This window comes from Polistes canadensis, unplaced genomic scaffold (genome assembly GCF_001313835.1).
Source record: "Polistes canadensis isolate GaletaPanama2010 unplaced genomic scaffold, ASM131383v1 scaffold_24, whole genome shotgun sequence".
NCBI classification, from domain to species: Eukaryota; Metazoa; Arthropoda; class Insecta; order Hymenoptera; family Vespidae; genus Polistes; species Polistes canadensis.
The window spans coordinates 105,828-129,407 of record NW_014569571.1 but is presented as its reverse complement, the minus strand read 5'-3'; the positions used below and the strand labels follow the sequence as shown (position 1 = coordinate 129,407).

At 29.0% G+C, this 23,580-nt stretch overlaps 1 long non-coding RNA gene across 1 annotated transcript in view; it reads right to left on the bottom strand.

Annotated features, from left to right (window-relative positions):
• The window catches only part of LOC106783654, a 60,357-nt gene that overhangs the window by 1,495 nt on the left and 35,282 nt on the right, over positions 1-23,580 (bottom strand). Inside the window, exon 2 of the long non-coding RNA XR_001381336.1 lies at positions 170-215. This is a non-coding gene — a long non-coding RNA (uncharacterized LOC106783654). The remainder of the gene's footprint in view (positions 1-169; positions 216-23,580) is intronic.

Here is a 23,580-nt window from a genome sequence, read left to right as displayed (position 1 = left end):
TAATAATACATATGATATATATATATAATAAATAAGTATATATTATATTTATGTTTTAATTATTTTATCTAATCTGTATATTACCTTGTTTTTTTGCAATTTAATTATATACATGTATTTTAAATTATATTTAATAGAGTAATAGAAAAAATTTGTAAATGATACTAACCTTGTAACTTGGTATAGTTATGGTCAAGATCCATACAACGGCATACCTGTAACACAAAAGGAATTTGTCATGTTATATCAAGTTCACTGATCATCTTACAAAGACATCACAGAAATTTGTCGTGTTTACCACAAACTACTCTTGTAAAGCCACTAGATAAGATCATACTCTCTCTCTCTCTCTTTGTTTCTTTATTTTTCTTTCATTTTCTCTGTTATTTGCGAAAAACTTTGTTCTCACGGTTTCAAAATACCATTTCGAGAACCGTAAAAAGACCGTCGTCTCTCTAGGGAATAACAAAATATATTTTTCTTTTCATCAAGGCTACACGTTCCAACAAGGACTATCACGATAAAATCTTTTAAACGATTATCGCGAAATAGTGACATCCATGAACTTTGACCTACGCGTATATTCATGGAGAGTGAGTCATTGTGAACTAGTTTCTCATATAATTTGTTTTTTATTGATTGTATCGAAAAAAATTGCTCAAATTAATTATTGCAACATTATAAATGTGACCTACGAGATGAGTATAATTTTATTTTTTATTTCTGAGATATATTTGAAAATGTTTTTAAATTAAATTTCAGAAAAATATGCTAATAAAATATGAAATGTAACGAATTGTATATTCGACATTAAAAAAACAATTGAATTATATTTAATTTAATGAGTCTTCAGAAATGATGTGTGAATAATATATTAAAATATTTAAAAAAAATTATATTCATAATATATTCATACCAATTTTTACGTGCAATAATAATAATAATAATAAAAGAAAATATAATATTTACGAGTTTTCGCTTAGAATATATAAGTTTACGTGATAGGGAAGAGAATAAAGAATAAAAAGCGGTAAGAGAATCCTTCGGGAGCAAGAAACTCGTAAGTAGACTTGCAAGAGATGATTCACATCATCTGATTGTGAGATTCCACGAGGATGCAAAGTAAGAAGAAGAAAATGATGATGATGAAGAAGTAGAAGAAGAAGAAGACGAAGAAGACGAAGGTTCGGAAATAAGAGCACACGTAGATGATCGCTACTACTTGACTAATGACTTCTCTTTATATACACGGTGTCCTATTTCAATTGATTCATCATAAAATTAAATTTAACAATGAATTTTAAGAACCATTAAAAAATTGTCTGAAACTTTTATAAAAATAATTAAATGCAAAATATATTGTTTTGATTTTATTGTTAAATTAAAATTGATCGTTTAAAATTGATCAATTGAATTAAAACACCCTGTATATATATACTCTATCCTACTTGTATACACGTCACGATCCTTGGCTGTCATCGTTCATTCGTATATGTGTAATAAACAACGATTGCGTATGCACCATTCTAAGGGCATTTATATGCGTATACTCTCTCGAGTACTTGGATACTTCCTTCTTCTACCAATTTGAATACTTCCTTTCTTTGATCTGCCACCGACCGTTAAACGTAATACTACTCACAATCAGAATGATATCTGAAATCGGATTGCCAAGGATCGTACATGCATCTATTTACATTCATGCATACAAATTTATTTAAGTATACACGTAGACTTTTCATTAAATAATATAATCATGTTCATATATTCGGTTTTTATAATTGAAATCATTTATTCGTTGATTTAACAAGAAAGAAAAACAAAGAAATGATATTTAATTTGTTAATTTTGATTAAATTAATTAGAATGGAAAATTTGTGATTTTAAAGGATAACAATACATATTAATAAATATAAAGGTAGTATATGATACTTATCAAATACTTGTTGCACTGAATACAAACCCTTCCAGCTACTCAATACGACAAATAATAAATAAATAAATAAATAATTATATAAAACCAAAAATAAAAAAAAATAATATAAAATATCTATCCCATAATTACCTAAATACCAATATTATTATTACTATTCGATACTATTATTTCCAATAGAAAATTCTTTTATCGGTTACTGTTCTTCTAATTAGGAATGCCAATTGGGATACAATAATTATGAAAAATAATAATAATAATTACAAAAAAAGATGACCGATATGAAATAAAAAATAAGAAAACAAATATATATTATCGTTTTTGTGATTCTTGTTTGTTAAGAAATGAAATGGAATAAGCGGGAAAGGATTAACGGCAATCTTTCTTGGTGTTCTCGTCCCGCGAACGCATCTTCAGGCTTCGTCCCACGCCCGACACCTTCCGTTCTATTTACCACAGTTTCCATCCATCTCAAGAGCGAACACGAACGAATAATAATTACATCGAGCAGAAGGAATTTGCCTCGGGGATTGTTCTATCTATCTATCTTTATCTATCTATCTATATTTCTCTCTATCCTTATTGAAGTTAAAGTTGTTAAAGGAGAGCCAAAGCAACCGATTCATCGATCGCTCTACTTCCATCTTATTCTTTCTATCTTTCTATCTTTATCTCTCTCTCTTTCTCTCTCTCTCTATTTCTTTCTCTTTCTCTTTCTTTCTGCTTTGCTGTTTGTGCATCAAAGTTCTCTTATGTTTTTCTTTTCGCAAACTTGTCAGTTATAATCACAGCTAATTTGTGCCGAGTAACGTTTTCATTTCTATCCTTATTTTTCGTCTTTATCTTTCTCTCTCTCTCTCTCTCTGATTCTTTTTTATTCAGTGGACTATTATTCTTTTGTCTTGTCCAATTTAGTAGGGATCGTTAATATCAAGGAGCTGTCTGTCTATCTGTTTGTATGTTTCTTTCTTTCTTTCTATTTCTCTTTCTTTCTGTTCCTCATAATTATTATCGTCTGCGTTGGTAATTATATTTTTAAATGACAGACATTTCTTTGCATCTAATACTATATTAATAAATATTGTCTATCTTTCTCTCTGTCTTTCTTTCTTTCCCTCTCTTTTTCTTGCCTCTATCATTGTTATTTATTTTTTGAAATTATTTTGTAGGTAATAGAAATTTTACTAAATATTCTATTTGTTTGAAAACAAATGAATTTATAATAATTATACATTTTAAGTGATAATGATTTTGAGAAAAATTTAATACAATTTTAAATATTATCAAATTTTGTATTTCTTTATCTTTCTCATAATTGTCATCTTATCTAAATCTGACACAATCTTAATTATTTTTACAACAAAAAAAAAAGGAAACTATATTATTATTATATATTAATAATTAAAGTATATAAAAATGTGGATTACAAATTAATGGAAAAATTTGTTTAAACATTAATCGGCCTTACGGAGTTTATTAACGTCGCCATGGGCGTGGCTTTTTTCAATGTTACTGTCATTTAAAAAAATCTTCAAATTTATATAATTACTTATAAATTTTTACTAATACTCTTTAAGGTTATATTAAAATATATTATTTAATAATTTAATTTATTATTTGACTATTGTACATGCCCAGAAAAAAACTCACGATGGTAAAGAAAATAATTTAATTTTCAGAAAAAAATCGAAAGTTGGTATTGAAGATAACGAAATTGTTTCCCCCTCCCTTCTAACGATAATTCTAAGAAAATATTAGGAAAAACAAATAGTAAATATGTGCGTGGGTATTCGAATGGTAGGAAATGGCAATGTCCGATGTTCTTCCTTGGCGTGGGCTTTGCAGTAAAAGCTTCACCCACGTGATTATTTTTTTTTACCATGTCGGAATAAAAATGTTTAAGTGGCTTGAGGCACCTTCTCGACTTCTCGTCTTTCTCTTTCCTTCTTCTTCTTATTCTTATTCTTATTTTTCTTCTTCTTCTTATTCTTATTCTTATTTTTCTTCTTCTTCTTATTCTTATTCTTATTTTTCTTCTTCTTCTTCTTCTTCTTCTGCTACATGTTCAAAATCGTTGAGTTATCCCGCAACGAGCATAATCATTTCGCGAGTTATGCATTACCGCAACTGCGTGTGGTCAGAGATCATTCGATTTGATAAAATAAAGAAAAAAAAAAAGTGAAAAACGAGATTTCATTTCTTTCTGTTACGTTTTCTTTTTTCTTTTTTTTTTTTTGTTTTCAAATTGTTTCTCAACGTCAATTATTTATCTATTATTTACACGATTGATCTAACGAAATTTGTTTCTTTCTTTTTTTTTTATATCTCGATAATTATTAAATCATTTTTCGAATTGACTTAGGAATTTTTTTTTAGATCCAACTTGTTATTGGTATTTAAAATTTAAATGACCAAATCAATTTGAATTGTATTCCTCTTCAAAAATGTATGTCACAAACTTTTCGACAAATTATTTTTCTACTTGGATGAATATTAATGTTACACTGAAATAACAAATATAATTTGTTCAATTCGAATATAATTATAATAACTTTCCATTAGAGAATAAATTTCTAAGGAAGATTATTCGCATAATATATTAAACGTATACTATTTTCATTTCTTTGTAGATATTATATTGATACGGATGAAAATAAATATTCTAAAACCTGCTCGCAACTTCGGAACTCGAGCAAAAAAATTCTTTCATCATGTGTATTATGCGAATGCGCGAGCATGTTATTTTTTTACATTCTCGTCACTGACCTATATTCATCCCTGGAAGGTTACACGGCTTGAAATAACTTTGAGGTAGGTCAATTTTCGTTTTAAAGGAGAACGATTAAGGAATATAAAATGCGAAGATCCTACGGATATATGTACGTGAAATGAAATTTAAAATATCAAACGGAAAGATTAGTTCGAAAATATAATTTGAAAAATAAATTAATTGTAATATAAATAATGTAATTTAAAAAAAAAATCTCAGAAAAGAGTAAATAATTTTTAAGATTAACTTAAGAATTATGTCAAGACTCACATCCTGTTTGTTGGTATTTAATATTTAAATAAAAACATAAATTTTGTAAATTTATGTTTTTATTTAAACTATAAAGCTTTATAGTTTAAATAAAAACATAAATTTTGTTGAATTTTCCTTTAAATTTATGCCAACTCTTCTTTTTATAATAAATAATTATTGGCTCTTAAAACACACAAATTTAACAACGAACCTTTTTTTCTTTCAATTAATACTCTTTTCTTTTTTTCTTTTAATTAAACAAAAAAAAATGAAACCGATCGTACGTGTGCTCGTGAATATTTAGAAAAATTCTGAAAATAATTCGTAGTTACTCGATTGATTGGTTTTCCGGTTTTAGTTTCGAGAGAATCGATCTACAATTAATCGTTTCACGGTGTATTGGTTCGATCCCATAGGGGAATCTTCCGTCTCTTCTTCTTCTTCTACTTCACTTATCTTCTTTTTTCTTTTTTACCTAACTTTTTATTATCTACCAATCGTCGTGATTACGTGTTTCCCTTGAGGAAATGACCCAACGAATCCTTAAAATAAAGAAAAAGTCACAAATAGGAAGAAGAATAGTCTTTTTATATCTAACAACAGAGAAGAGATCTCAATACTTCGTGCAAAACCCGAATGATCATCGTTCACGAAACTCGTCGTCGCATTTCGATTCCGTTAGACACCGTCAGGCACATAAACGATTTTTCATCTTTTATCTTCTTGAAAGAGAAAGAGAGAGAGAGAGATAGCTCCTGTTTGGCTTGAAGCAACAAAACGTTTTACTCTCTCTCGTAAATCACTTCTAAGATCGTTTTAAGGAACGATTATTTATTATTAAACCTTCAATCACCCACCCCAGGCTAATTCTTCCTACTATCTGCGAGAATTTTTTTTTTCTTACACTTTTCACAAGAATTTTTATTATCGAACATACTTTCATAATAAATTGCTTAACTGTGTGCACGAAGACAAAAAAAACTTGTAGAAACATTTTTTTGAACGATTATTTCTTTTTTTCTATGGTACAGTGGATCCCGAATTAAACTTTTTTAATATTCTGATGCCTTGTTTTATCATATCGAGGAAGCCTAAAATATTTATTAACTTGGTATTAATACAAGTTTTTAAATAATCAATGAAATTCACATATCAGTAAAAATATAGGAAGGTAAGTTTGAAGATAAAATAATTCAATGTTAATAAATTCTTTTCCAATTGACCCTTTTAAAAATTAAATTGTCCACATGTGTGATGCGTGTCCCATATTGGAAACTACGGATCTAAAATTTTTGTTTTTTTATAAATTATATATATATTAATAAGTAATACCATTTTCAATATAATTATTTCCATCGATATTTTAATTTGATCGAGCGAATTATATTTATTATTTTTTCCTTTTATAAGTTATACAGGATGATTTAAAAGTATCCAAATAATTTCGTTCATAAATAATGAAGTTTTTTTTTTTTGAGAAAGATTTATTGATTTTAAAACGTTGCTTCACCCTGTAGAAATTTTCAATCTGAAATAGTTAATTGTTTATGTAGAATGTAAAAAGGAAACGAAAAAAAAGAAACAAAAATATACCGTAATACTCGTTCTGTTATTAATTATCGACAATTAATACCTGCGTAGATACAAATTTTCTAGAACACAGAACGTTCATTAGTACTCTCTCCAAATGACTTCGAAGATTCTTAGGAATCTAATATTCTCAATAAGATAAACTATTTCGATAGTACGTGGTATTTGCTATGACATCGATTAGGAGGTTAAATTACAACTAGAATTTAGAATACATGTTTCGAATAACGGTGGTTGTATTTTTTTTTTTTTTTTAAGAATTACACGTGATACTTATATATTTTTTTTTAAATTTATTTTTCTTTTTCCTTATTCGAACAATCTCAACTATTTACTATTTTCTCTCTTTATCTTTATCTACGTTCTACGTATCTTTTTATCTATCCGGAAGATTAGTGGAAGAAAGAGAGAGAGAGAGAGAGAGAGAAAATAAGTATGTAACATTAATTCGTTTAAATTACGTACGCTCTTGATGTGCTATCTTCAACATGGCTATTAAAACTAGAAAAAAAAAAAAAAATAAGAAAATTAGAAAGAGAATCCTTCGCGAATGGTCCATTCGATGGGTCGATTACATCGAGATAGACTGTGAGAAAACGTGGATAAATCGATTCGAAGCACGAATTTCCTCGCGAGATACGAAATAACGAGCTTGGAGTGATGGTTAACCCTTTGAAAGTCGACCTTTTAAAAGTGCCAATTTACTTATCGATGGGACATGAGAAAAAGAAAGGTGGGGTGAATGAGTGAATTAATCGATGGACCATATCGGAATCATTCTCGCTAACTTCCTGATTTACATTTATTGTATTTTATATATGCATAATACTCTTAATAATACTGAGATATTATATTATTTTTTATTCAAATGATATTTCTATATTTGAAATAACGAAATGATCATTTCTGAACAATTATTTTTACGTAGAAATTGTATTTTTTTATTTTTATTTCATTTAAAAACTATTTATATACTAGTTTTGCAATTAATTTTCAAACGATACTTTTCGTTATATTTTACCGAGAGACAATAATTTTGTTTATAATTATTTACATATGTAATTTTGATTTTTAATTTATGAATAATGTTTGCAGCTTTTACGATGAATCTTTGAATAATACTTTTTAATATTAATTTATTTTATATATATAATAATAATTAGGATTAAAATTATTCATGCAAAAACGAAAAAGATAAAATTCATAATTAAATGTATAATAAATTTAGAAGAATAATATTATATCAATTAAAATAAGTATGTTTTGTAAAAAAAAAAAAACATTTAGAAAGGTAAACCGATGATATAAATTGTTCGTTAGAAATATATTTCTTTACAGGTTGACCGTTAAAAGTTTCAAAGAACTGTTACAAGAGCGATCAAGATCATGGCACGTAGTAATACATACTATACCTAAATACATAAGTTCTCTCGTCTACTAAGGCCGAGCCTTATGCGTTTTGAAACTAAGATAAGCTCTTGGCTTTGCTAGCCTTTAAACTTAACGATTAAAGTACTGGATGAATCTTAATTCGATGTTTGTGGTAAAGATCGAGCAACGTTCACCGACATTGCCGAGCTATTAGAGCGTGTAATAATCTAACCGGCTGTTTATCTCGGCCCCCTTTTAGTTCAATATTTCGAAGAAGAAGACGAAGAAGAAGGAGGAGGGAACAACAACAAAAAAAAAAAAAAACAAACGAATAATAAAAAAGTTGCTGACAGCGGTAAACGTTCGATAAAGTTTCACGTTAAATGTTTACTCGATGAAACTTGATTAAAAAAATATAATCTATACGAGTTAAAACACTATAATTATTTATATATATTCATTATCAAGGTTCCCGATAATCATGCAAAATATAGAATTATCACACTCGTGATGCTTTTAAAGTTTGTCTGAGCTAAGATGCGTATACAGATATCTACGAATAATTATTTTATAGTATTGAAATGTTCATTTAATCATCTTTCTTAATTTTTTCGAATGATATACTATGAAATATTATTATTTAAAGGTAGGTCAATAGTTTGATATATAGATCATTTTTAAAAATCAAATAATCTTTTTTGTGTTTTCTTTTTTCAATCCAATTCATTTGCATATTATAACACTAAACGTTTTCTTGTTTGTTACTGGTTTCTAATATTAATCTAAAACATCTCAAAATGAATGATTAACTTTTTGAATTACTTAAAAATTTCTGATCGAAACCGAACCATCCAAATTTAAAATCGATTAAATATTAAAAAAAAAGAACCATTCTCCAAGTAAAAACAAGTTGAATTTAACTTCACATTCATTATCAATGTGGAAGATCACGCATAATCGAGCTCAGTAGCGAAGTAAGGAAGTTTAACGGTTCAATCGCGTTTCGCATAATTCTTTGGAAAAATCTAAACGACCGATAAAAATGAACGGTATCGAGAGTTGACTGACAAGAACATAGAAACATAATCAAAGACCCAGTAGGTGGATGCAGGAAGGAAAACTATATATATACACATACATATATATATATATATATATATATATACTATAAATATGTATTATATATTATCATTATACATAGCAACCATTTTCAATCATCTTTTTAATCCTTTTTTCTATCAATAACACGTCTTCTCAAGTTTCGTGTCATCTTGATCCATAAAATTCAAACACATAAAACTCAACTTCCGAGTAACAGTCCGATCTTGAACCTTTCATTAACTTGATTTTATCATCGAAAGCATTTCACATCTTTTTTTTCTTTGTCTTTCTTCCTTTCTTTCTTATTTCTCCTCGTCTTTTCTTAATTTTTATATTTTTTTTAATTTTTCATTCGATTACTCGATCGTTTAATCCAATTTTTTTTCGAGATATCACAGATTATGAAGATTTTCCGTTCACTTTATTGACTTTCTTTTTACGATACATTTTCTTTTTTTATTATATTATCATCTCTTTCTCATTATCTTTCTTTTTCACTTTCTCACTATATTAATCACTTATGTTAAACAAATCCATTCTTTCTACTTTTCCTTCGATAATCTTATTTTTATTATCATATATCATGCATATTTTTCGTAAAGGTTCATGATAAATAAATACATTTGATTGTTCGCACGTACGGTAAATTTAATTAAAAGAAAGTGATGGTAGTGTATTGTGTTGTCGGGTAACTTTTGTTAGACACTTATCATCGTTTTATACATTCGCGAACATAAGCGAAAAATCATTTGAGATTAAGTTGGCAAGTAAGAGAAAAAAGAGAGAGAGAGAGAAAGATAGAAAGCATGCAGAAAAGAGAAAGAAAAGGAGGGAGTGATGATGCACGAGCAAAGTTACCGTTCGTTTGATACGAAAGTACGATTAGGGCAACGCGCCTCTCATAATAATTACTCTCTTTCTGTCTCTGTCTCTGTCTGTCTCTGTTTCTTTCTCTATCTTCTTGATATGAGTTGACCAGAATGAGAAAAGATTGAGATCGGTCTGGGAAAAGAGGAAGATAGAAAATACCAACACTCATAATTCATACTTTGTATCTTCATCTACTGAGAAACTGTTTCGATTCATGTATCTTCATAAAATCAAGAAGGAAGATTATCTTAATGTATATCAACATATTTGTACTGTTAACTCTTATCTTTTATGATCGATTTGTATAAGACTTTGATAAATTATCTTTTTATCTATTGAAATTTTTCCCAGTCGCGTATATAATCAAACATGATTTAAAAGAAAATTTATTTTATAGTATTATGTGTACGGTGAACAAAATATGTCAAATTAAAATTTATTTCATTCTTAAGATTACTCATAATTAATTATTATAATACATAAGATATAGATTAAAGAAAATTATTTTATGTAAACAAAAAAAAAACCAATTAAAACCCATCGAATTCTGCGTAGATTGAAAAAAGAAAAAAAATAAGAGAAATTGTTTTATCAAATTAAAAAAAATATCAAATTAATTCGTCATTAAAATAAAATAATTATCGAAGAGAAATAAGGGGAAAAAACCCGAACGAAAAATTATTCAAAAGATAGTAGAAGAAAAATGACAGAAAAGCTGTCAGGATGAAAGTAAGTAAAATCGATCTTCTGTTAAGGAGTCGTAAGATTTCTCTGCTTGTTTTAACGTCATAGCAACGTAATGGTCGTTAACATCAACCTTTAAGGTCCCTTTAAGAAGGCCCCTTGAAGAGAAGAGAGGATTTGAACTAACGAGCTCTTAGAGATGAACTCAAGGTACTCGGTTGAGCTTTCTTTAAATAGTAATTCGTATTATCGTTCCTTTTCCGTTCCGCGATACGCCCACGAAGCATTCGAAGCTCGCAAAGAGGAATAATTACGGCAAAAACATGAAGATACAATGGGAGGACAATGTATGTTATCCACGTCTCACGGTCGTCGTTAACACACACACACATACAAAAACGCGCGCGAGCGAATGCAAACGTACGTTCACTCGTATAGGGTGGTCCAAAATTACTAGAAAATTTATTTACTATTTTTATCATTGTTTGATTAATTATTATTTAAAATGTCTATTAAATTAATAATTATTTAAACTCTATGTGAGAATAAATATATTAAGTCTAACGGAGCAAGTTCTGTACGTTTCTAGAATAAAATAAAATAATACATTTTTTATACCTTGAATAAACTTTATTAAATAATATAATATAATAATTATTTTTTTTTTTTATTTTTTGCTAGCGTAATGGCAATTTGTATATCCTATTTTTAAAAATGCCTTATCCCTAGATGCACAAAATTGAACCAGTGTTTGTCTGAATGGATAGAACTTTTCGGCAAATCTAATATTAAAAATATAATGTATAATTTAGGTTCGATATAATTTGACTTTGTGTTTAATATTTTTCAAATTTCTCAAGATATTATAATATTCGATATATTTTTGTTTGTTACACAAATATTTAAACATACGATATACCGATAATTTATATTACATTTACAATGCGATGCAATTAAATACAATACTAATTCTATTTATTATAAATACTGAACTTTAAACAAAAACATCAATTAAAATTCACGAATAAATCGTCAAATTGAATGTTCTAAATTTAAACTATCGTGTATTCCAAAAAATATTAAACACAAACAAACGTATTAGCATAAACGTGTATGAATCCAGTTCGTTGATTAAAAATATAACAAAAGATCGCAACCTCGAATACGTCACGTCCTGTGAAATCATATTAACTATAATACTAATTGTAAAAGAAAAAAAGAAGGTACCATAAGTTTCTAACGTAAGATCGTTGGTTTCATAAAACGAGAGTACGTGCGTCTAGGAGTAACATCCCGTTGCTTTTAGTTACACATTCGAAAGAGTATCATAACACGACAAAATCACTATACACGTGTACACACACACACATATATATATATACAACATAAATGTACACTAACACGTTCGTAGACAAATTTACTGGAACTTCCCGTGTCATTCGATTTCTATTCCTTTTACAAACGAGAAACAAATCAACGTCTTCCTGCTACTTGCGATGGATCGTTATAGAAATTTCTTTACCTATGTCAATTACTATCGAACTACTACTACTACTACTACTATCTTTGTCTTTATTTATTTTTTAAATTATTAAAATAAGAAGAGATAGAGGAAAAGATAGCACGCGACGACGACTATGGCCAATAATTTCCAAGAACTGGAATGAGCGTAGTATAATAACGAGCAAAAGTGATGGCAACCGCAAGAAACACTTCTCCATTATTTTCTTTTTTTCTTTTTTCAAAATCAAAACGATTAGAAAAAAAAGACATCTACGATCGAGGTTGATTATGATCCATTAGGAAGTGACTCGCATGTGTTTTCTATCGATACACTAAACTCTTTCTATAGATACTCTAAATCATTCTTCTTTCATTTCTTTTTTTTTTTTTTTTAAATATTACACTCTACGATTATTATCTTGATACTATAATACTTTATATCCATCCTTTCCTATATTCTTTCTTTCTTCATTCTTTTTTTTTAATCAACTAAAAGATACAAGCAAGTACTTACAATTCTTTCGAATAAAAAATTACAAATTTTATGTTATACGAGATTCCTTCATCCTTCCCTCTTATTTACATATATAAATACGTATCATACATACGCAGGTGTAACATGTACATAGGGGTGTAAATGGAACGATGTTATAGAGGACTATTATTTAACTACTACTACTACTACTATTACTATTATCCATCTTTTTTTATTTTATTCTATTGAATTAGGTACTTGCACAAGTACCTATAATTTCTTTGAATAATAAATTTAAAAAAAAAATACGAAATATATATAAAGATACAAATTTATTTTATACGAGGTTCCCTTCCTCTTTGTCTCTTACTCTTGTATATAAATTTATACCGTACATGAACACACAGGTGTAAATGGAACGACATTATATTACGATTATTACTTTGCTACTAGCTAATATCAATCCTCTAGTATTTTTAACTTTTCAATTAGATACAATTCCTTCGAAAATAAAAAAGAAAATTTAAAAAAAGAGAAAAAAAATACAAACTCATTTTACACAAAGTTTTCTCCCGTTTTAACGTGAGTATCATACACATAGACATAAATAATCCACACATAGATATAAATAGAACAACATTATACCATGATTATTAGCTTGCTATTACCTTCTATACATCCTCCCTTATTTTTGTTACTCTTCAATTAGATGCAATTCCTTCGAATGAAAAAAGAAAATAAATATGAAACAAACAAACAAAAAAATACAAATTCATTTATTACGAAGTTAATCCCCTCCCACATTCTAACATAATCATCATATATAATCCACACATAGATATAAATGGAACAACATTACATTACGATTACCAGTTTACTACTATTTATATCTATCCTTTCCTATTTTTTACTATTCAATTAAGTACATGCAAGTACGTATACCTACGGTTCAATATAAAACAAAAAACATAACTACAAATTTATTTTATACGATATTTTGCTCCCCCACTATATATATAAATATATGATACAGGTGTGTACAGGTGTAAATGGAACGACGAGGAACCGCAAGAAACTCGACTACTCGTTACACTCTGCTAGGATAATTATCGCGACCGATCGGTCGAACGTTCGAAACCGTTGCCCTCGATATAATAACGAGCGTATACTTAATACATAAGCATCTTGTGGAATTTGCGAGTAACGATTATTTTAGCGTTGCGAAAGAGAGAAAGAAAATCAAAAGAAAGAAAGAGAGAAGAGAGATTCCAAGTTTCTTCTTATTCCCCACTTCACACCCTCCTCCCCAACCCCTTCAACACTCACCACCTCCTCTTTTTCCTCTTCTATTACTACTACTACTTCTTCTTCTTCTTCTTTAGCAATAAATCAACTTGTCGTACACCCCGAAGAGTGTGCAACATCTTTCGAGCACGTAAAATGGAGATAGAAAGAAAGAGAGAAAGAGAGAGAGAGAGAGAGAGAGAGAGGGAGGGAGAAAAGTAGAAAATGTTTGGTCACGCGTGGTTGCAAGTAGTTGAAACGGTAGCAATCGAGAAGAACCGCTTCTTCTTTCTCTTTCACGTTTCTATTTCTATTTCTCTATTTCTCTTTTTCACGTTTGAAGGTGCTGATGTTGCTGTTGCTACCCTCGACTTGGACAAATTTACATATTGAAATTTTCCTATTTTTCTCGATTCGATTTATCCGTTACATTTCCGCGGCCTCCTCCTCCCCCTCCCCCTGCCCCCTCATTCTCCTCCTCTTCCTTCTCCTTCTCTTTCTCTTTCTCTCTCTCTTCTGTTTCTTTTTCTTCTTCTTCTTCTTCTTTGAAGATCGTTTAGAATTCACCAAGAGGACATTCGTGTTCTCTCGCGAATTTCTATGTATATGTAATTTTATGTATACATATACATATACTTACACATAGATAGTAGATCGATCGGAAAAGGCGGAAGTCATGTGCTTCGAGAATCGTGTCGTTCAAATTCTAATCCTTTCTAATGTCGCCCTCTCGAGTATAACTGTCTGTGTATGTGTGTGTGTGTGTGTGTTTGTGTCTGGTTGTGCGTATTTTTAGATACACGTTACGGTTTGTGTTTGTCATTGTTTTTAATTCTAATAATAGATAAAAAAATGTAAATGTGATAAATGCTTTTATCGTTTGAGAATGTTCTAAAATTAATTAATAAAATAATATTTTTGTGCGGTAGGTTTAGTGTTAATTTAAATTTAAAAGATTCGTTAATCTAAGAATTAAAATGTTCGTATTAAATAATAACATTTTTCAAATATCAATAAACTCTAACTAGATATTTTATTATTTTATGCTTGAAAAGTAGGTAAAAAAATATTTAGATAATTAGATTATATTAAATAATATTTTCAAATATAAAATACAAATTCTTACGAGAAATTAACATTTATTTCATCTGGAATAATAATATTCATTAAATTCTAATGAATCATTTGTTCCTTTTAATTTAACTCTCTTCTTACATTTAAAATTAATATTTTACGCGTTAATTTTCATTTCCATTGCTACAAGCATAAACATCTTATAGGATAAACAAATTTCTACAAGAAATGAAAATTTGTTTGACTTGAAATTAGAATATATTCATTAGACTCTAATAAATCTTCTTTTTTTTTTCTCTTTTTCTTCATTTTAATTGTACTTCATGTTAATTTTCATTTTCATTACTACAAATATATTAAATTCTCATAGGATAAGCAATTGATCCTTAGATTATTACATTTTCCATCCTCCATTTCTCAATAACGACTTCATTATCAATTCATAATCTCTAAACGAGCTGTGTTAATCAGTAATGACCAGAAGAGATAAGTATTTTCAGGACGATCGATTTTAGTATCTCCCTCGTGTTATTATACGTGTCTGTTAAATCTTACGATCCTGTAAGTATAGTAATTAATATAAATCATCCTGGGAAATTTTCTCCCGTTAAAACTATCGAATTATCTTTTAACTCTATCATCAATTTAAAAAAAAAAAAAGGATTGAATTAAAATTACGTGCCATACATTAAGAGACAAAAAGAAAATACAGAGATAAATATTTGATAAATCGAATTATTGATCGTTAAATTATAAAATTATGAAAACGAATTTTCATAAAGCGAATCATAGCGATCGTGTCACTCTCTAAGAGAATTTATTTATTTTTTCTTAAATAAAAGTACCTAAGTGTGTTGATCGTTAAAAGTTCATCAACTTTTTAAAAACCCATCTATATATTATTGCAATTATAGTTATTTCTTTTGTTCCGATGGTTGTTGACTCTGTCTTTTCACGATTAAAAGAAAAAAAAACAAAATTAAATAAAAAACTTCTACATATCTTACTACATAATCGGTCGTCGCGATAAATATTATCTTTATCGTGCAAATAAATTTTAATATTCACACATTTAAAGGGAAAATAATTTATATACTCGTATAAATTATACGCGATCTCGGAAGAAATATTAAGAAGATAATTCTTTAATAAAAGAACGGTCTCTAACTAAATTAAACGCGCGCCGTCTATTGTATTTATCTATAAATATCTTTAACATTTTTTTTCACAGGATACGAGTAACATGTTACGTATAAACAAAAAGAAAAAATGAAAGAAAGTAGGATGTCCTTCGCGTGTTAGTAATTTCTTCACGCTTCGTAGGACATTCTTGAACCGATGTGCAAAAGAAAAAAATACAAAGATATAGAATAAAAGAAAAAAGATAAAAGATAAAAATGTAAGTAAAGAAGATGAGTTTTACGGAAGGAATAGAAAGACGAGGACGAGGACGAGGACGAGGACGAGGAGGAGGAGAAGGGGTAGGAGGACGAAGAGGTGGGACTTTTTATTTAAAAAAAATAAAAAAAAAAAAATAGATAGAAAATAAATGGAGAGAAATAGAGGAATGTATCTCGTCGTTGGTGCAAATCGATGAGGCGTCACCATACCGTTAGAAAAGCGTGCCTCCTATTGCGATCATCGTACACCTGCGAGATCCACTCGAGGTCGTTAAACGCAAAATCCTAGCCCCATAACATTTGAATCTAGATTCGTAATCTCGAATAAGAGAGTGAGAGGTACTATTCTTTCATTGATTTTATTTTCGTTAAAAAATAATTAGATAAGGACTTGTGAAAAATATTATTAAAATATTATTAAAAATATTTCAAAGATATGATTACGTTTTAATTCGTAAGAAAATTATTTTCTAAAATAAGTATTCTATATTATGTATATTTAATATTTATTTAATATAAATCTCATTGTGTGTTGTGTCGGATGTAATTAAAAATATGCAAAAAAAAAAAATCAATGATTATCAAATAATATATCTAGAAAACTACGTATATAAATGTGAATACAATTTATATAAATCATACAATCTAATGAATTGTATAAAATGAATGAATGAATGGAACATCAAAGTCCATGCATACAATATGAAACGAACACACAAATATATGAATAAATGTAAAAACTATAAATATAATATATTATTAATAACATGTAATAATAAATTGTATAGAATTAAATATTAAGCATCTGATCTATTACTCTATAAATATAACTACGGCAAAGAGTATAATTACGTGTGGATAGCATAAAATACAATTAGATAAATAGAAAATACAATTAATATTAAGTTATTTTCTTTCTCTCTCTCTTTCTTTCTCTCATTCTATTTTCATTCCATCTACACCTTTATTCTTCCTCGAACGTACTACGTAAGTATGTATTACTATACATACATAATTTTACCGTTTCTAGGCCACAGGAATAACGTACGCAGATTATGTGATTCCTAGTTGTATTTAAGCGAGAGTTAGAGAGAGATGAAGATTGAGATAGAATATGCACCGGTTTTGCGGATTCACAGCGGTCGTATTTATCTATGAATCTGTGTATATGTGTATCCGTGTGTATAAATAAGTTACATATGTACGAGTGATCACAGCGGAAGCTCCGTAGGAATCGTTTCTGCAAGGAATCGTAAATTTCTCTTTACGCTCTAAAGATAAGGAGAAAGAAAAACAAATAGAAATAGAGACAGAAAGAGACAGAATAAGAGAAAGAGAGAGAGAGAGAGAGAGAGAGAGAGAAAGGATGCTTCGAGCTCAGCTGATTTATTGCTACTCTCGACGATGACCATGGCACGTGCCACACTCCTCTTTTCCCTTTACTTCTTCTATTCCTAATAGCTATGAGTATATGTACATATGCACTTGTGTATGTGTGTATGCGAATCTGCATTGGATTGGTACATACGATTAGGCTACAAGTATTTGCATGCGTTTAAGTTTGTGGATTTGTATATATGCATTGGATTTGTACACGCGATTAGGCTACGAGCATGTTCATGGTTTTGTGGATTTGTGGGTTTATGGATATGTGTGTTGTGTTACATTTGTACACGCTATTAGACTACTAGAGGAATGCGTGCAGAACACGTAGTATTAAACTCATTTATTATTAAGTGAAATCGTACATATCGTTCGAATAAACTTGACCATCCCTTTCTGTCGTATTTAGTCAATAAAAATTGAAAAATATCGATTTAATCTAATCGATTTCACTTAATCGTAACTCTGTTGGAACGATTAATTTATCGTTGGTTTATTGATTACATTTAATCGCGTTTCGTGAGACACGCATAGTAGTAGAGAGAGAGAGAGAGAGAGAGAGAGAGAGATGGCGAGTATAAATAAATTAATAAATAAATAAATTCATGTCAAGTTTCATCAGTTGGATTTATGACGAAGTATTTCAAATAAAATACGAAAATCAATGTGTAAAATATTTTTTCAGCGAATTTTTTGTAAAATGATTTACGTGTTATTAACATTTAGAAATGATTAATTGATAAATAAAGCCAACGGATTAGGATAATATTTATTGGATCAGTATTTTTTTTTTTTTTAATTTCTGTATAATATTTTAAAGAAATGATCATTATTAATATAAAAGAGCAGTATATATTTTACTAATAAATAATTATTTATTCTTAACAAAGTATTATTCATGTATATTGATCATTTATTTAACAAAATCCTAATTCAATAAATAGAAATAAAATCAAATGCACATCTGGAATCGCGTTTATTAGCGTGTGTAGTTAACCAAAAGCAAAGAGTGAATGTAATCTATTTTATAATTCTATCTATGAATGTAATCTAATCGTAATTCGCTTAATCTCATAGTCATGTACGATAAATTGAAACGAAATAGTTAGAACGATTTGTCTTTTTTAACTTCGAGATTAGAGAGATGAACAAAAATTTCTAATGATAAATTCATATCTTATTTATCTTATTTCTCTTTTAACATAAGACTACAAAAAATTTTACATCAAATTATTTTTATTCCTTTATTTTTATTAAATTACAAACTATATTATGAATCTAATTAATATTATGTGGATAAGCATTATTAAACATTTTTAGTCAATATTTTAAAATAATATATTAATATATGCAATTTGGTTAAATTCAACTTCGATCTAATTGCAAATGTTTAACAAATTAAAATTTATATTTTAAATAAAAAAATATTGAATTTATATGAAAAAGCTATGCAAATAACATCATATATGTGTGTGTGTGTTTGTGTGTACGTTATATATGCTGACCATTTAAATTACAAAATAGCAACTCAACAAGTATAAAAAGAAACACTGTTCAAATAAATATAAATAAAATCTAACGAACACCTGTGGAATAGCATCAATTAACCTGTTCAATCAACTCACCAATGAACTAAATATCAATATTAATTTACTTCTATTATACTAAATCTAATATTCATCTCTACGATAAATTGAATCGAAACGATTAACATCGATTTCTCTATTTAAACGTCAAAAAAAAAGAAAAGAAAGAAATAAAAAGGAAACCAAAAAGAAAAAAGAATGTACAAAAATCAAATGATCAAAGTATATCAACAACGTAATAGAAGAAATAATAATAAAATAAAATTTCCAGTTGCTGAAGAAGTCCCAATAAAGGAACGAAACGTCCAACTTAGTTAAATTAAGTTCTACTTCTTTTTTATGTCCAAGTTTCCTGTGATACCTTATCATTAAATATATTAACAACGTTAGTACAATTTCTATTTGAGAATAGTAAATTTTCATGTAAAATTTTCTTATAACTTCTTCTTCTTCTTCTTCTTTTTCAATTCTTTTACGTTTGTCTCTTTGTGTGTGTAAAAAGACTTTGAATTAAGTGGTCGGTGAGTTATTGTACCAGTCGGACTCGTCGATCAACACGAATGGATCACCCTTCCCGTACTCGGATATAATTTCTTGGAGAGGTTGGCCATTAGGCAAATAGACTCTCTCTGCAGGAGTCGATCCCGCTGCGATTCGATTACGAAGACTCTTTCGTGCTAAGAATTATGCGAGAGAGTTCAAGGTTTCTTTTCAACTTCGATCGGTAAGACCACGAGAGACAACGAAATATCCGCCTTCCTTATGCTTCTTTCTTTTCTCTATTTTTTTTTTCCATTTATTTATATTTGTATTTGTATTTTTGTATTTTTTTTATTCATTCCTAAAGGGCTGTATAAGAATAATCTAGAAAGAGATAATAAAAAAAGAAATATTCAAACGGCAGGTGTCTCTTCATTATTGTACGATATTGGTTTTACTATTCTCTTTGATCTGATTCGTTAAAAAAGAGTTATGGACTCGTTTTATTCATCTCTCCTTTACTTTATTTCTATTTTTATTCTTGACGACTCAATCTTACTGAATAGAATGAAGAAACGTCTCTACTTGAAATATACAATAGATATATTTATACGTTATTATTTTATTTCTTTTTTTAATTGTTTTCGAGAAACATGCACACACACACACAAATGAATTTTATTATGAATAAATTAAACAAAATAAACGAGATAAACAAGATGAAACACTGTGATATACGTAACGTGGAAATATTTTAACGGATGATATTTGCTTCGAAATTTTCTTCAATTTTTCTTTTCGTTTAATTTAAATGTGGTTTGAAATATTAATGATTTGAAATTTGATGAAATTTGATGCGTAGATCCGCATTGGTGACACCAATTCGATCATACTGTGTTTTATTTAATATTTGATTTGATTTTCTCGTTTTTCTAAATCGCGGTCTCATCTTTTCTGTCTTATTCGAAGCCTCAACGAGAAATAGGATGTCCGATGATACGTTCCGGGGACTGGTCGTAAAACGATCCTCCTAACCGCGGGCTAGTTTAACTGGGTAACGGGTAGCAGACGCTAAACGAAGTCGTCGTCCTGTACGAGTCCTGAAACCTTCACCGAGTAATCAAGATATGCAACTAGTAAGACTTATATATATGCTTACATTTTCATTCATTTTATTCCTTTAATTTCAAATTAAATAGAAAAACAACAATGATCTTTTTTATTAGGAGAATGGTATAATATAAAAAAAACAAAATTAATAACACATATGTATGTATATGTGTATGTGCCTAATTTTTTGTAGGAAGAATAAATTATCCATTATTTTCCAATAATATTTAAAATATGAGTGTGTTATTTTGTAAATTAAAAATAAATTGTCTATTATTTTGAGTAGTTAACAAAAAAATAGTAACACGTGTGTTTAATATTTTATATGAATAATAATAATATACGAATACGCGCGCGTGTATGTGTGAGTTAAAATTTTTCTGTAAAAAATATAAACTAAAAAAAAAAAAGAAAAGTAACAGTAAATCATATTAAAATGCAAACGATAACGTGCATTAGTATGTAAAAAATTTTCCGTGTATTAAACTATCGTTGTATGTACTACGAGTTGTACAATTTGGTTAAAAAAAGGATTTATTAAAATATTGAAAAATAGAAATGTTAAAGATAACCGATGGTCCTGTTGAAAATGATATTAAACTTCGTGTATCCGTAACGACTATGTATTTTCGACTCGTTTACAAGTCGTCACGCATCGTCGAATTTCAAGGTGCGGTACCACAAGATACTATTCCTAGCCTAACGTCGTAAATCTTCCACGGATATAATAAAACTCTGATCGCTACCGTGGAATTTATTCGCTTGGATCCAAGAAGACTCTTTCTCTAGTTCGAGATTAATTTCCATCCGGATTCAAAACCATTTCAATCCTCTCTCTCTCTCTCTCTTTCTCTATCTATCTATCTATCTGTCTTTCTTTCTTACTTTGTCTGAATATTTGTGTCTTTTTCGAGATAATTCGATCCGGTTTGTCGATTTGGATTCGACATTAAGCAATAACCCTTTTTTTCGAGTTTACTGTCAGAAATAAAAGGATATACGCAATCTTAGGAGAAAACGATTTCAATTCTAGTTAAAGAGTAATTTCAATTTCTTTCTGTATTATGCGTGTTAAAGATTTTGTTTTGTTTTGTTCCGTTTTGTTTTATCTTTCTTTCTTTCTTTCTTTCTTTATACGGAATGAGTGCAATTCACTTGGAAGATAATCTAATCTGACCTGGGTCCGCAGAAACGATTTCATTCGGAATCATCAACGGTCCAAACGACAGGGTGTGACGATGAAAAACCGGTCCAGGAATCGCGAGAATAAAGACACATATCTATCTATCTATTTATCTATCTATCTATCTATCTGTCTGTCTCTTTCTTTCTATTGGCATAGTTTATCGTTTACGTACACACGCATGTGTTCTTAAATGAACAATAAAATTAATCTAAGAGACAATCAAATTTTATTTCCATTTATTCGATTTAACGATTTTATTTTCTCGATCCTGGAACTTGATATTAGAAACACCAAAAAAAAAATCAAATAAAATATTTCTATCGCGCGTACATGTGTTCGTACATAAGTACACGAGTATAAGATAACATTTTCTTACGTCACGCGACGCGTATTAGAAAAATTCAATTATAAAAATCTATATGAGTAAAAAAATTATGAGACGAGAATTAAACAAATAAAAAGATACAAGCAATCTAATTGAATTTCTGTTGATATAATCTTATATTAAATTACTCGATCCACGCGATTTATAATTAAAATTAAATACAAATAATCTAAATCTCTATTCTCTCCTGTTAACGGAATATATCAATCATTTACACACACATACACTCAAGCATATGTAGAAAAAAATACAAAAAAATCTGACGTTATCTGACGTTTTAAAAAAATTTAACTAAAAAATTCACACTTCTCCCATTTTCTTAAATACAAAAATTGATATACATGTGCAGAAAGAATCAACAAATAAATAAATAAAGCTAGAATAGTTTCCAGATCAAATTTTTCTCTGAACAACGCAGTGTCGATGAATAGAAACCCACATGCATACACACATCTATATCAAATAAAAAAAAAACAATGGAAAATAATAAAAAGCAAAATCCATTGACTGGATCTTGTGTTAACTTTCAGACAACGCGACGTCCTAGAAAATTTAACAAAATCATACACATCATCATCTCTCTCTCTCTCTCTCTCTTTAAATGCAACAATTTATCGATGCATCTAAAAACATGAGAAACGAAAACTGAATAAGTTATACAAATAAAAAGTAAAATCATTTCCAGACCACGTCCTTTTCTAAACAACACAAGATCGATGGGTATAGACAAGGAGAAGGCTTTTATCTAATATAAAATGCATTACAGTGCTTCTTCTTTCTCTCTCTCTCTCCCTCTCTCTCTCTTTCTCTCTCTCTTTCTTTCTTAGTTTAAAGAATCGATATCATAGTGTAAGGATATCGATGAGACGACAGAAATCGCATCGCGTTAACGCGCTTCGTCTAACGAACCGTTATCACGGCCGAGGACGAGCCTCGCGGCCATCTGCTTGCATCTTGTACATCTCGTGCATCCGCCTGCATCCTTGTGCATCTCCCCATTCGATCAGACCCTCTCCTATTTCTTTCTCTCTCTCTCTCTCACGTTATCTCTTTTTGTCTCTTTTTCTTTCAACCCGGCCTTCACTACCCAGCTTTCTACCATCGCAAATCGTAGTAGAAGCGTAGACGTACGCAAATTGCCAG